Source organism: Ornithorhynchus anatinus, chromosome 3, assembly GCF_004115215.2.
Source record: "Ornithorhynchus anatinus isolate Pmale09 chromosome 3, mOrnAna1.pri.v4, whole genome shotgun sequence".
Classification (NCBI taxonomy): Eukaryota; Metazoa; Chordata; class Mammalia; order Monotremata; family Ornithorhynchidae; genus Ornithorhynchus; species Ornithorhynchus anatinus.
Window position 1 is genome coordinate 99,969,516 of NC_041730.1, and position 13,761 is coordinate 99,983,276.

General features: G+C 43.6%; 1 protein-coding gene across 1 annotated transcript in view; it reads left to right on the forward strand.

Moving 5' to 3' along the window:
* Nucleotides 1-13,761, forward strand: part of REEP3 (receptor accessory protein 3) — a 134,761-nt gene that overhangs the window by 99,153 nt on the left and 21,847 nt on the right. The gene's annotated exons all lie outside the window — the stretch shown is intronic.

The following is a 13,761-nucleotide window of genomic DNA, read 5'->3' on the forward strand; positions in this document are numbered from 1 at the left end:
TATCGTAGCCTTTTGATTTTTACGTGTGATGTGTGTTGGATTCATAATCACTTTCAGTAATTATTAACTTTTTAAATTGCTAGCCACTAAATTAATTGAACTGCCCAGATTCTTTCATACACTTTCATCCATGCAAATGCCTTATGAAACAAAGACAATAAAAAGATGAGATATCGGGTAAAAGAAGCAATAGTGGAATGACAATATTTTTTCTCTTTTTAAAAAGTGTTTGTGCTTAATGGTAAGTAAAATAAGCCAATGGAATTATGGGCCTTTCATTTTAGAAAATGAACCTTTGGCCCTGTTACCATAGATCGAGTTGCTTATTTAAAGTATAAGTCAAATATGTGGCCTAGTAGAAATGTTTGCAGGGGGCAACTATTACTTTTAAGAAATTGTAGTTGAATAATTTAGCTATTTGAAAAAATATTTTAAGAAGTAGCAACTATAAGACATTTTCTGTGCAGTGATATAAGTGAGAATACTTTTAAAAAATATTTTTACACTCTTCAGTTTAGGTAAAATTAATTCCAACACCCCACCCACAGTTTCTTTGGAAGGATTTAAGTAAAGCTACCATTTGAATGAAATTAAATGGGAGTTCTGTTTTGATGACAGGCACTGGAGTCAGGAGATTCAGTGAATTGGAATAAACATCATTTTGCTTAGAATTGATGGAGAAGAATTTGTGAAGAAATAAAAGCAGTAAAGTTGGGGGAGGTATATAATGGAGAGTGCAGATTTGACAGGTGGGTCAGGGAAGCACATCATTCATTCATTCATTCAGGCAGTCATATTTACTGAGCACCTACTGTGTGCAGAGCACTGTACTAGGCGCTTGGAATGTACAATTAGGCAACAGTTAGAGACAATCTCTGCCCAACAGCAAGCTCACAGACTAAAAGGGGGAGATAGACAACAAAACAAATATTCAGGCATCAATACCATTGAGATAAATTGAATCATAGATATATACACATCATTAACAAAATAATATATACAAATATGCACAAGAGCTTTGGGGAGGGAAAGGGGGAAGAGCAAAGGGAGGGAGTAAGGGGAATCGAGAAGGGAGGAGGGGCAGAGAGAAAGGGAGGGCTCAATCTGGGAAGACCTCCTGGAGGAGGCGAGCTCTCTATAGGGCTTTGAAGACGGGAAGAGAGTTAGTTTGGCAGATGTGAAGAGGGAGGGCATTCCAGGTCAGTGGTAGGACATGGGCCAGGGGTTGACGGTGGGACAGGCAAGAATGAGGCCCTGTGAGGAGGTTAGTGGCAGAGGAGCGGAGTGTATAGGGTGGGCTGTAGATGGAGAGAAGGGAGGTGAGATAGGAGGGGGCCAGGTGATGGAGAGCTTTGAAGCCAAGAGTGAGCAGTTTTTGAGGAAAAGTATGAAAATAGAAATGCACATCAACTGAGTGGGGAAATTGTGGATAAGATAGATTTAAATATGGAAAGATATAAAAGTAAGGGAGCACCGTAGGTTTTTCTTTTTCTTCCTTTTCCTCCTGAAGGAAGTATGTATCAATTCAGTACTGAAGTGAGTTAGGAGGAGAGAGATATTTTTGTTATGTGGTTCATCATACTGTCTGCTGTTACTGTCTGCTCTTTGTTGCCTGGAATGTTTAGCTTGACTCTACCTGTAAGGAGGAATAAATTGATCATTTTTGGAAGTGTTCACTTTTTCAGGCTGCTAGGATATGAGGAGAAATAAATAAAACCTTAATGATCTGAGTGAGTAACTGAACTCCTCCTCACTGATGGTATCAAGCAAAGTAGTTTCACTTGAAAATATGCCAGTGATGGCACATAATATGAAACTTAATGTCATTGATGCTTCTCTTTCCTTTTCCAAAAAAGCTTGAAAAGATCTGCATTAGTTATGAATAGTTTAATGTATCATAGGCCTTGCAGATACCTGAAAAGTGAAAATTCATGCCCAATGGTGTAAAATGAATATGAAATAAATATAGAGAACAAGGTAAAATGTGATGCATCTCATTTTGTTTTAATATATAATTTCATTTCAAGAACTCAATATTCAGGTTGAGATTTCTTTAATTCCTCTATTTTTCATGTATTTCAAAGATAGAAAAATATATCAGCCATGTCCGGCAGTAAGGACCACAAGCTCTATAGTTGCCTAGGGTGATTCCCCAGTGCTGCAGAAATAAGAGCTCCACAGCATGTACTGCAGCAGTTGACATCAGTTTATTGAGTTGAAGAGCCTATTATCCCATGTACTGCCTGCCATGTTATAAACATCAGATTTCTTTCGTCCATCTATCAAGGAATATTTTACCTCTTTTGAATAATTAAAAATGAATCCAATTTTGAATCTTGGACATTGCCAATTGCACAATGTGGTTAAAGAAACACTTACCAAGCAGAGAGGCCTATTAAAAGACCTATAGACAAAAGCTCATTGTAAGCAGGGAAAGAGGCTATCAACTCTCTTGTACTCTCCCAAACGCTTGGTATTGTGCTCTGCACACAGTGTACACTCAATCATTGGTATTTATTGAGCACTTACTACGTGCAGAGCATAATAATAATAATGATGTTGGTATTTGTTAAGCGCTTACTATATGCTGAGCACTGTTCTAAGCGCTGGGATAGACACAGGGGAATCAGGTTGTCCCACATGGGGCTCACAGTCTTAATCCCATTTTACAGATGAGGTAACTGAGGCACCGAGAAGTGAAGTGACTTGCCCAAAGTCACACAGCTGACAAGTGGCCAAGCCAGGATTCGAACTCATAACCTCTGACTCCAAAGCCCATGCTCTTTCCACTGAGCCACGCTGCTTCTCTAATAATGTTGGTATTGGTTAAGTGCTTACTATGTGCAGAGAGCACTGTTCTAAGTGCTGGGGGAGATACAGGGTAATCAGGTTGTCCCACGTGAGGCTCACAGTTAATCCCCATTTTACAGGTGAGGGAACTGAGGCACAGAGAAGTTAAGTGACTTGCCCACAGTCACACAGCTGACAAGTGGCAGAGCCGGGATTTGAATCCATGACCTCTGACTCCCAAGCCTGGGCTCTTTCCACTGAGCCACGCTGCTTGGGAGAGTACAGTTCAACAGAATTGACTGATATGTTCCCTGCCCAATACATGCCACTGATTGATGGACAAAGGCAAACACAGTAGCAGAGAGTGAAGCCAAGATCCCAGTAGGAAAAAAAGAACAGGCCAAAATATCTCAGCTCTCAGGTATTTAAGGTTCACAGGCCCAGGAAATGCAGAGAAAGGCCTTCTGAGGGTGTTTGATAATACTAATAATAATGATGATGGTATTTGTAAAGTGCTTACTATGTGCCAAGCACTGTTCTAAGCTTTGGAATAGATACAAGAATCAGATTGTCCCTCTTGGGGCTCATTTTACAGATGAGGTAACTGAGGCACAGAGAAGTGAAGTGACTTGCACAGCGTCACACAGCTGACAAATGACAGAGCTGGGATTAGAACCCACGACCTCTGACTGCCAAGCCCATGCTCTTTCCACTAAGCCATGCTGCTTCTCCACTAAGCCACGCTGCATCACTTTTATCTGACCTGAGCAAGATTAACAGTAGTGAACTTCTCACACCCAAATTGTTTTTCATAACAGACAGGGCTGAGAAACTGAATCAGTTTGTGGTAATTCCTGACAGTGATAAATGTCAGTGTATTAAAAAACTAGCAGCTCATCTTTATAACTCTCACCTATCAGAAGAGCTTCAATCAATCTTGGAAACTGTAGACTAATGAACCCCCCTTTTAATAATAATAATAATAATAATAATGCTGGTATTTGTTAAGCGCTTACTATGTTCCAAGCACTGTTCTAATCACTGGGATAGATACAGGTTTAATCAGGTTGTCCCACGTGGGGATCACAGTTTTAATCCCCATTTTACACATGAGGTAACTGAGGCACAGAGAAGTTAAGTGACTTGCCCAAAGTCACACAACTGACAAGTGGCAGAGCTGGGATTAGAACCCGTGACCTCTGACTACTTTTGAATCCTGTAAGATCTCTAATCAAGTTGGATCAGTGGAAATTTGGGAAAAATCAACCTTCTGGTTCCTGGTAACCTGGCAACCTTCTAGTGCCAATCTACTGGAATTCTGTGAAATGATTAGTAAGCATGTAGATAAGGAGGAACTAGTGGGAATGATACATCTGTGTTTTCCAAAGATCTATTGATAGAGTCCCATGCCTATGACATTTTAAAAAATGTGAATAATCTTGAGATTAAAGGATATCGTTTTGTCAAATTGAAAACCAGCCAAAAGATAGAACAAAGGGTAGGTTATTATTGCCACTTTTCTAAATGGAGTAAGTACTGCAGTCACCCAGGCCTATATTTAATATTAACATTAAACATCAATCAGTCAATTAATCATATTTATTAAGCGCTTACTGTGTGCAGAGCATTTTACTAAGCACCTGGGAAAGGCAATTTAACAGTGTTGATAGACACGTTTCCTGCCTACAAGGAGCTTACATTACAGAGGGGAAGACAGACATTAATGTAACTAAATAAATTATGGAAATGTACATAAGTGCTGTGGGCTGAATAAAGTGTACAAATCCAAGTGCAGGGGTGATGCAAAAGGGAGTGGCCTTAGTCATGGAGATGTTCTTTAAATAATGCTTTGAAGGTGAGGAGAGTTATCATCTGTCAGTTATGGAGCAGGAGGGAGTTCCAGGCCAGAGGCAGGAACAGGACATGGGGTCAGTGGCAAGGTAAGTGAGAATGTTGACATAGATTAGCCAAGTGTACGGGCTAGTTGTAGTAGAAATCCGAGGGGGTAAAATGATTTAGTGGTTTAAAGCCAATGGTAAGGGGTTTAATGTGGAGGTAGATGGGCAACCGCTGGAGGTTTTTGAGGAGTGGGGAAACATGGACTGAATGTTTCTTTAGAAAAATGATCTGGGCAGCAGAGTGAAGTATGGATTGAAGTGGGGAGAGACAGGAGGCAGGGAGATCATCAAGGAGGCTGGTGCAGTAATCAAGTAGGACAGTATCAGTGCTTGAATTAATGTGGTAGCAGTTTGGATGGAAAGGAAGGGGCATTTTTCAGTGATGTGAAGTTTAACCGATAGGATTTGGTGACACTGAGTCTATGGATTGAATGAGAGATGAGTTGGATAAAATGCCAAGGTTATGGGTTTGTGAGACAGGGAGGATGGTGCTGCTGTCTTCAGTGATCAGAAAGTCATGGGAGGACAAAGTTTGAGTGGGAAGATGAGAAGTTCTGTTTCGGGAAATACAAGACTGAGGAGAAGGAGAAAGTTCAGGGCTGGAGATGTAGATTTTGGAATCATCTGTATAGAGTTGGTAGTTAAAGCCATGGGTGTGAATGAGTTCTCCAAAGGAAGGGGTGTAGATGGAGAATAGAAGTGGACCGAGAACTGAGCCTTGAGAGGCCCCCACAATTTGGGTGTAGGATGCAGAAGAGGAACCCGCCGAAAAAACTAAGAATGTGCAGCCAGAGCGATATGAGAACTAGGAGAGGACTGTGTCAGTAAAGCCCAGGTTGGGTAATGTTTGCAGGAAAAGGGGGTGATCAGCAGTGTCGAAGGTAGCAGAGACGTTGAGGAGGATTAGGCTGGAGTAAAGGCAGTTGGATTTGGCAAGAAGGAGGTCATTGGTGACCTCTGAGAGGGCAGTTTCAGTTGAGTGAAGGGGTGGAAGCCAGAGTAGAGGTGGTCAAGGAGAAGAAGTAGAGACAGTGAGTGTAAACAACTTGCTCAAGGAATTTGGGAAGGAATAGTGGGGGGGAGATGGGGCCATAACTGGAGGGAGTCATGGGGTCAAGGGAGGGTTTTTTATAGTAGGGGGTATATAAGCATGTTTGAAAGCAGTAGGAAAGAAGTAATTGGAGAGTGAAAATTTGAAGATGGTGTTCAGGGAAGGGAGAACGAAAGGGGCAAATATTTGAAAAGGTGAGAAGGGATGGAGTCAGAGGTGTAGGTGGAGGGATTGGATTTTGAGAGGAGGCAGGATATCACCTCTTGAGATACTGCTGGGAAAGATAGAAGAGCCAAAGAAGGGGAAGGAGGAGGAGGAAGGAACTGGAGAAGAGCAGGGAAAATTCATTCATTCATTCAATAGTATTTATTGAGCGCTTACTATGTGCAGAGCACTGTACTAAGCGCTTGGGATGAACAAGTCGGCAACAGATAGAGACAGTCCCTGCCGTTTGACGGGCTTACAGTCTAATCGGGGGAGACGGACAGACAAGAACGATGGCACTAAACAGCGTCAAGGGGAAGAACATCTCGTAAAAACAATGGCAACTAAATAGAATCAAGGCGATGTACAATTCATTAACAAAATAAATAGGGTAACGAAAATATATATAGTTGAGCGGACGGGTACAGTGCTGTGGGGATGGGAAGGGAGAGGTGGAGGAGCAGAGGGAAAAGGGGAAAATGAGGCTTTAGCTGCGGAGAGGTAAAGGGGGGATGGCAGAGGGAGTAGAGGGGGAAGAGGAGCTCAGTCTGGGAACGCCTCTTGGAGGAGGTGATTTTTAAGTAAGGTTTTGAAGAGGGAAAGAGAATCAGTTTGGCGGAGGTGAGGAGGGAGGGCGTTCCAGGACCGCGGGAGGACGTGACCCAGGGGTCGACGGCGGGATAGGCGAGACCGAGGGACGGCGAGGAGGTGGGCGGCAGAGGAGCGGAGCGTGCGGGGTGGGCGGTAGAAAGAGAGAAGGGAGGAGAGGTAGGAAGGGGCAAGGTGATGGAGAGCCTTGAAGCCTAGAGTGAGGAGTTTTTGTTTGGAGCGGAGGTCGATAGGCAACCACTGGAGTTGTTTAAGAAGGGGAGTGACATGCCCAGATCGTTTCTGCAGGAAGATGAGCCGGGCAGCGGAGTGAAGAATAGACCGGAGCGGGGCGAGAGAGGAGGAAGGGAGGTCAGAGAGAAGGCTGACACAGTAGTCTAGCCGGGATATAACGAGAGCCCGTAATAGTAAGGTAGCCGTTTGGGTGGAGAGGAAAGGGCGGATCTTGGCGATATTGTAGAGGTGAAACCGGCAGGTCTTGGTAACGGATAGGATGTGTGGGGTGAACGAGAGGGACAAGTCAAGGATGACACCGAGATTGCGGGCCTGAGAGACGGGAAGGATGGTCGTGCCATCCACGGTGATGGAGAAGTCTGGGAGCGGACCGGGCTTGGGAGGGAAGATGAGGAGCTCAGTCTTGCTCATGTTGAGTTTTAGGTGGCGGGCCGACATCCAGGTGGAGACGTCCCGGAGGCAGGAGGAGATGCGAGCCCGAAGGGAGGGGGAGAGGACGGGGCGGAGATGTAGATCTGCGTGTCATCTGCGTAGAGATGGTAGTCAAAGCCGTGAGAGCGGATGAGTTCACCGAGGGAGTGAGTGTAAATGGAGAACAGAAGAGGGCCAAGAACTGACCCTTGAGGAACTCCAACAGTTAAAGGATGGGAGGGGGAGGAGGCTCCAGCGTAGGAGACCGAGAATGATCGGCCAGAGAGGTAAGAGGAGAACCAGGAGAGGACAGAGTCCGTGAAGCCAAGGTGAGATAAGGTATGGAGGAGGAGGGGATGGTCGACAGTGTCAAAGGCAGCAGAGAGGTCAAGGAGGATCAGAATGGAGTAGGAGCCATTGGATTTGGCAAGAAGGAGGTCATGGGTGACCTTAGAGAGAGCAGTCTCGGTAGAGTGGAGGGGACGGAAGCCAGATTGGAGGGGGTCTAGGAGAGAATGGGAGTTAAGGAAAATGTCTGGAAGAGGCCACTCAGTGATATCTCTAAGTTTGAATATGAAAATAACCTCTCTCAGGAGAAAGCTACTGTGTAGATGGAGATAAATTGCAGGAAGAAGTCTTAAATATGAGCTAGTAGAAAGGAAAGTGGCAGTTGTGCTTCACTGTGAGCAAGTTCAAAGTAGTGCACCTAGAAATAGCCCAGATTACATTTATATGATAATTTGATTCTGGTGGCTCTCAGTCATGTTTCAGAAAGGATTCCTTGGTGTCATTGTCATCTGTCCCTTGAAACCTTCATCCAATATATGACTCCTGAGCATCATCAGGAGTCTATCAATCAAAAGTATTTATTGAGCACTTATGTGTGCAAATCGCTATACTAGAATGATGTAGCATAACTATGTTAAATTTTTTTAAATTTTTTTAAAATTGTGGAATAATTTGTATAACTGGAATGTAGTTCTGCTCACTTTTAGGAAGAGCATAATAGAGCAGAGGAGAAAGTTCAGAAGGGGCCATCAAGAAGACAGAGGGATGAAAAACCTTTTGACTGGCAGTAGTTTAAGAAGATTCCTTCTCATTCTGAAAAGATTCAGGTTTACAGGGTACATATTTGAAACATACAAAATCCTACCTAGTGTGGGCAGGGCAAATTCAGAATTGTTACTTTGCAAATCCATTCTCCAGCAGAAGATAGCATTCATTGTTACTTCATCAAAGACTAGATCACCACAGGAATCTTTTTGCATTCACATTTGTATTATTTAGAAACAACAGTGGCTCAGTGTAAAGAGTATAGGTCTGGGAGTCAGAGGACCTTGTTCTAATCTCACTTCTGCCACTTGATTCCTGTGTGACCTTGGGCTGGTCACTTAGCTTTTCTAGACCTTAGTTTCCTTATCTGTAAAATAGGAATTAAATATCTGATCTCCTTCCTACTTAATCAGCCCCCATGTCAGACAGGGACCATGTCAAACCTGACTACCCTGTTTCTACCCCAGCTCTTAGTACAATGCTTGGCACATAGCAAGTGTAAGCTCATTATGGGCAGAGAACGTATCTGCTATTTCTATTATATTGTAATATATATATATATTGTGTAATAATAATCATAATGAAAACTATGGTATTTGTTAAGTGTTTGTTATGTGACAAGCACTGAACTAAGCAGTAGGCTGCTGGAATCAAAAGGATCAAGTTGGGCACCCAATCCCTGCTCCTTGTGGGTTTCACAGTCCTTAAGGGCTGTGTAGGCAGAAAGTGTCAATAGGCTTGAAAAATGTTTGGATAATTTATGAACAAGAGCCCCACAATTAGAGGGTAAGTTAGGAAAGATAGGTGGAGAAATTATTTTAGCTAGATAGATGTCTGTTAGGCCTATGGTTAATAGAGAGGAAAATATAGGAATATTAGAAGATGATGGTGGAGGGCAACCATTATACTGTTCTTCCTAGCATTCTTTGTTGTCCCAGTCAAAAAGAAGGTACTGAACTGGACAGACAATAAATTCTAATCCCCAATAGTATGTCTTTTGTTCCTATGCATCTGCTGCATCTTTCCCTGTGATTTGGTCAGTAGTATTTTTGAGCACTTACTGTATTCAGAGGATTCTACTAAGTACTTGAGATTTATTTAGAAGACCACCTAAATACAGTGAGATTTAGAACCCAAAGGCCCCTAACCTTGGCACTGTCCTCGAGTCATCTCTCTCATTCAATCTACCAATTCAGTCTATCACCACATTGATTTAGCCTTCACAACAATCTGTCATCAGATTTAGCCTTCAAAACATCACTAAAATCTCTCCTTTCCTCTCCATCCAGACTGCTTCCATGTTGATCCAAGCACTTATCCTGTCATGCCTTGACTATTGCAACAGCCTCCGTGCTGACCTCTCTTCATTCATTCATTCAATAGTATTTAGAGAGCGCTTACTATGTGCAGAGCACTGTACTAAGAGCTTGGGATGAACAAGTCGGCAACAGATAGAGACAGTCCCTGCCATTTGACGGGCTTACAGTCTAATCGGGGGAGACGGACAGACAAGAATCATCTCCCCACTCCAGTCCCTACAGCACTCAGCTGCCAGATCATTTTTCTGAAAGACTGTCCAGTCCATGTTTCCCCACCCCTCAAGAGCCTCCAGTGGTTGCCCATCCACCTCCAAACCAAATAGAAACTCCTAATCATTGGCTTTAAAGCACTCAGTCACTTTGTAACAGAGTCTTTTTTTTATGCTACTCAAGCACTTACTATGTACCTGGCACTTTACTTAATGCTGGGGTAGATACAAGGTTATCAGATTGGACACAGCCCCTGTCCCACATGGGGCTCACACTCTTATCCCCATTTTCCAGATGACTTAACTAAGGCACAGAGAATTGAAGTGACTTGCCCAAAGTCACACAGCAGACATGAAGCAGAGCTGGGATTAGAACCCTTTAACTTCTGACTCCCTGGTCCATGCTCTACACCTCTACACAGCCAAAGATAGCATCCATTGTTACTTCATCAAAGACTAGGTCATCAGAGGAATCTTTTTGCTTCTCTTTTCTCTCAGTTACCTCATCTGGAAAATGGGGATAAGAGTGTAAGCCCCATGTGGGACAGGGACAACCTGCTTAACCTATATCTACCCCAGTGTTTAGAACAGTGCTTGGCACATAGTAGGCACTAACAGGTACCATCATTATTATTATTATTATCATTATTAAGAGAGGAAGGGCACGGTGAGCGAGTAGAGGTAGCATGGACCTAGCTGAGCTCCTCAGGGTGGGGTGGACTCCTTGATGGCAGGTGGCATTCATTTTTAATGACATCACTATGAACAGTGATATCCTGTTTGAGCCGTGCACACAAGCATGCCTCATCAACAATCCATTCCAGGTTGTTAGCAACAATAGATCCTAATTATGCTGCTTGCAGGGCCTATCATTTTTTAAAACTGCAACTCGATATCTCATTTTTCCCAATGCCTCTGCTCAAGGAGAGTGATCCTCTCCTGTTTTCTGCATGCCGGGTTGGTTTGTTGGCCGCTGTTTCCTTCCAGTAGCCACAATTACGTCAAGGGCTTTGTGTAGCCACACTGGTAGTCAAGGGGACGTCATGTGGTTTGAGCTCGCCATGTGGGTGGCCAAGAGGAAGAGAGTGTGGCTGTGGGAACCAGGAGACTTGGGTTCTATGACTGACTGGTTTCTGATGGAATAATCACCTTCGGCATTACATGAGATGAGTAGACACTGCCGGAATCCTGAAAAATAGTTGGATATGTGGGTCCAATAGCCACCTGTTGGGTATTAGCAGTGATGCCATCATTTTGAATCTAAGTGGGTCGGTCCTGCATTTAAGAAAACATGAGGTTACATATCCAACTGGACTGCTCTCTTACCCACCTACTCAGTGCATTCTGTGCTTCAGCGGGAACCATTGGCCAAAGACAGGAGAGGAGCCACAAGACCTAGTGGATAGAGTATGGCCCCAGGAGTCAGAAGGACCTGGGTTCTAATCCCAGCTCTGCCACTTGTCTGCCCTGTGACCTTGAGCCCAGTCACTTAGCTTGTCTGTGCCTCAGTTACCTTGTCTGTAAGATGGGGATTAAGACTGTGAGCCTCATGTGGGTTATGGACTGGGCCCAACCAATTGGCCTGCATCTACTCTAGCACTTAGAACCGTGCCTAATAAGTGCTTAGCGAATACTGTTTTTTCAAAAAAAAAAAAAAAAAGGAGAGAGAGATTGGGGGAGAGGCTGAGTGGGGTTGTGCAAACCACTATCACAAATAATCTTTTGTGTAGGTTCTCGGCCTGAAGTCTGGAGATTGGGGCTCATCCTTCGTTTTTGCAGGAACCTCCATCTTGCATGTCATGTTTGTTTTGCTCTTCCTGTGTGCATGCGGCCCCTTAAGTTTACCAGAGACCAGTATATCCCACCAGGGGCAGCTTTGTTGTAATGAGCATTGCCTCAGTGCCCACCAACTGAGTGTTTCCAAGCTCCCTTTTATGATCATCTTGTCCCAGTATTTGAGTGTGAGTTCAAGGGGCACAGTGCTTGGATCCTGTCTTAACTCACTGTAGGCTTACTTTTAAAGAGATTATCTGAAGTACCTTTATCGGAAATCCAATCCCTAATGAGAAAATTAGGGCCTGCAGGTTCTGCTCATTCAGGTTCAGCATTGAAATGCATGACCTCAGGGAAGTAGGACCTGCACAGTTATTTTTCAGAGCCACCTTAAGAAACAGCTAGAATGCAGCAGTTGTATTCTCTTTGTGAGGGAGCAGCTAAGGGTTTGAAGGGCCTCTTCTCACCCTCTCCACAAAATGAAAACAAAGCCTGAGGCTGCTGCTGTGGCTGTGGCTGCTACTATGCTAAAGCAGAGAGAGAGAAAGAGAGAGCATTGTTTCAGGATGGGTGAGGGCCTGGAAAAGGGGACCTTTCTTTTTCAGTGCCGCCCTCTACCCCTCCCTTCTGAGCAAAGAACAATTGGATAAGAGAAAATCCAAAGCACAGCTCAGTTTAGAGGATATAGCAGTTCAGTTTTGCCTCTCTCTGAAAGCAACTTTGAAGCCTATTAAAAGTACGGCTCCTCCAAGAGGTCTTCCCCTCCTGAGCCCTCATTTCCCCTAGTCCTTCTCCCTTCTGAACTTGGATCTATACCATATAAGCACTTCATTCATTCATTCATTCAATCGTATATATTGCATGCCTACTATGTGCAGAGCACTCTACTAAGAGCTTGGGAGAGTACAATTCAACAATAAACAGACATTCTCTGTCCACAATGAGCTTACAGTCTGCAGGAGGTAGGTGGGGGCTTTGGGGATATTATGGTGCTTGTAAGCATTTATTATGTGCCAAGCACTGTTATAAACCCTGGAGTAGATACAAATTAATCAGGCTAGATACAGCCCCTGTCCACCACATGGGGCTCACAATCCCCATTTTTAAAGATAAGGTAACTAATGCCCAATGTCACACAGCAGACATGTGGCAGTGCCAGGACTAAAACCCATGGCCTTCTGACTCATAAGCCCATGTTCTATCCAATAGGCCACACTGCTTCACTTGATATTCACTCCACCCTCAGCACCACAGCACTTAAGTAACATATCCATGTTTTATTTTAATATGTGTCTTCCCCTTTAGACTGTAAACTCCATGTGGGCATGGATTTTTCTTCCAATTGCTCAGTATAGTGCTCTGCACACAGAATACACTCTAATTACCTTTGACTGATTGATAATCTTGGCATTCCAACTAGTCATCTATTCATTCAGTCAGTCATATTTATTGAGCTCTTACTGTGTGAAGAACACTGTACTAAGCACTTGGAAAGTACAATTTGACAACAAATAGAGACAATCCCAACCCAACAGCACTCAGTCTGGGTTAATAGGTGGTAGCTATTGTAAAGATTAAAATGACACTTCAGAATGAAAATTAGGTACAAATTCCAGAAGCTCTGGAGGTGGAGGAAGCAAAGCCAAATTTTTCCCCTTATCCATCTTCCCTGAAACACTCAAGTGGGCCTTGCCTCCATCTGCATGCTCTTGGAGGAAAAGGAGGAGGAGGAAGAGGAGGAGGATGTTTAGGATTTATTAAGCATGTAGTAGGAGCAGCGTCCTCTTTTCCCTGGCTTGCTTTTCCTTCTGCATCATTTTTTCACTTGGATCTGTGACCTGTGGACATTTGATATTCACTCCCCCCCCACCAACCCCACAGCACTTAGATACATAGCTTTATATATTGTAAATTACGGACTTATAATATATTAATGTCTGTCTCCCCCTTTAGACTATCTCGTTATGGGCAGGGAACGTTTCAGTTAATATTGTAGTATTATTGTACTATCCCAAGTGTTTAGTATGTGTTCTGCATATAGTAAGTGCTCAATTAAATACCACCGATTGACTGATTGACAGTAGTAAGCACTGGGAGAGAATACACAGATTAGAATTAGACATGGTCCTTGTCTTTAAGGAGGCTCAGAGTCTAAGAGGAGCAGCAGAGCAGCGTGGCCTAGTGGAAAGAGCACAGGCTTGGGAATTCAG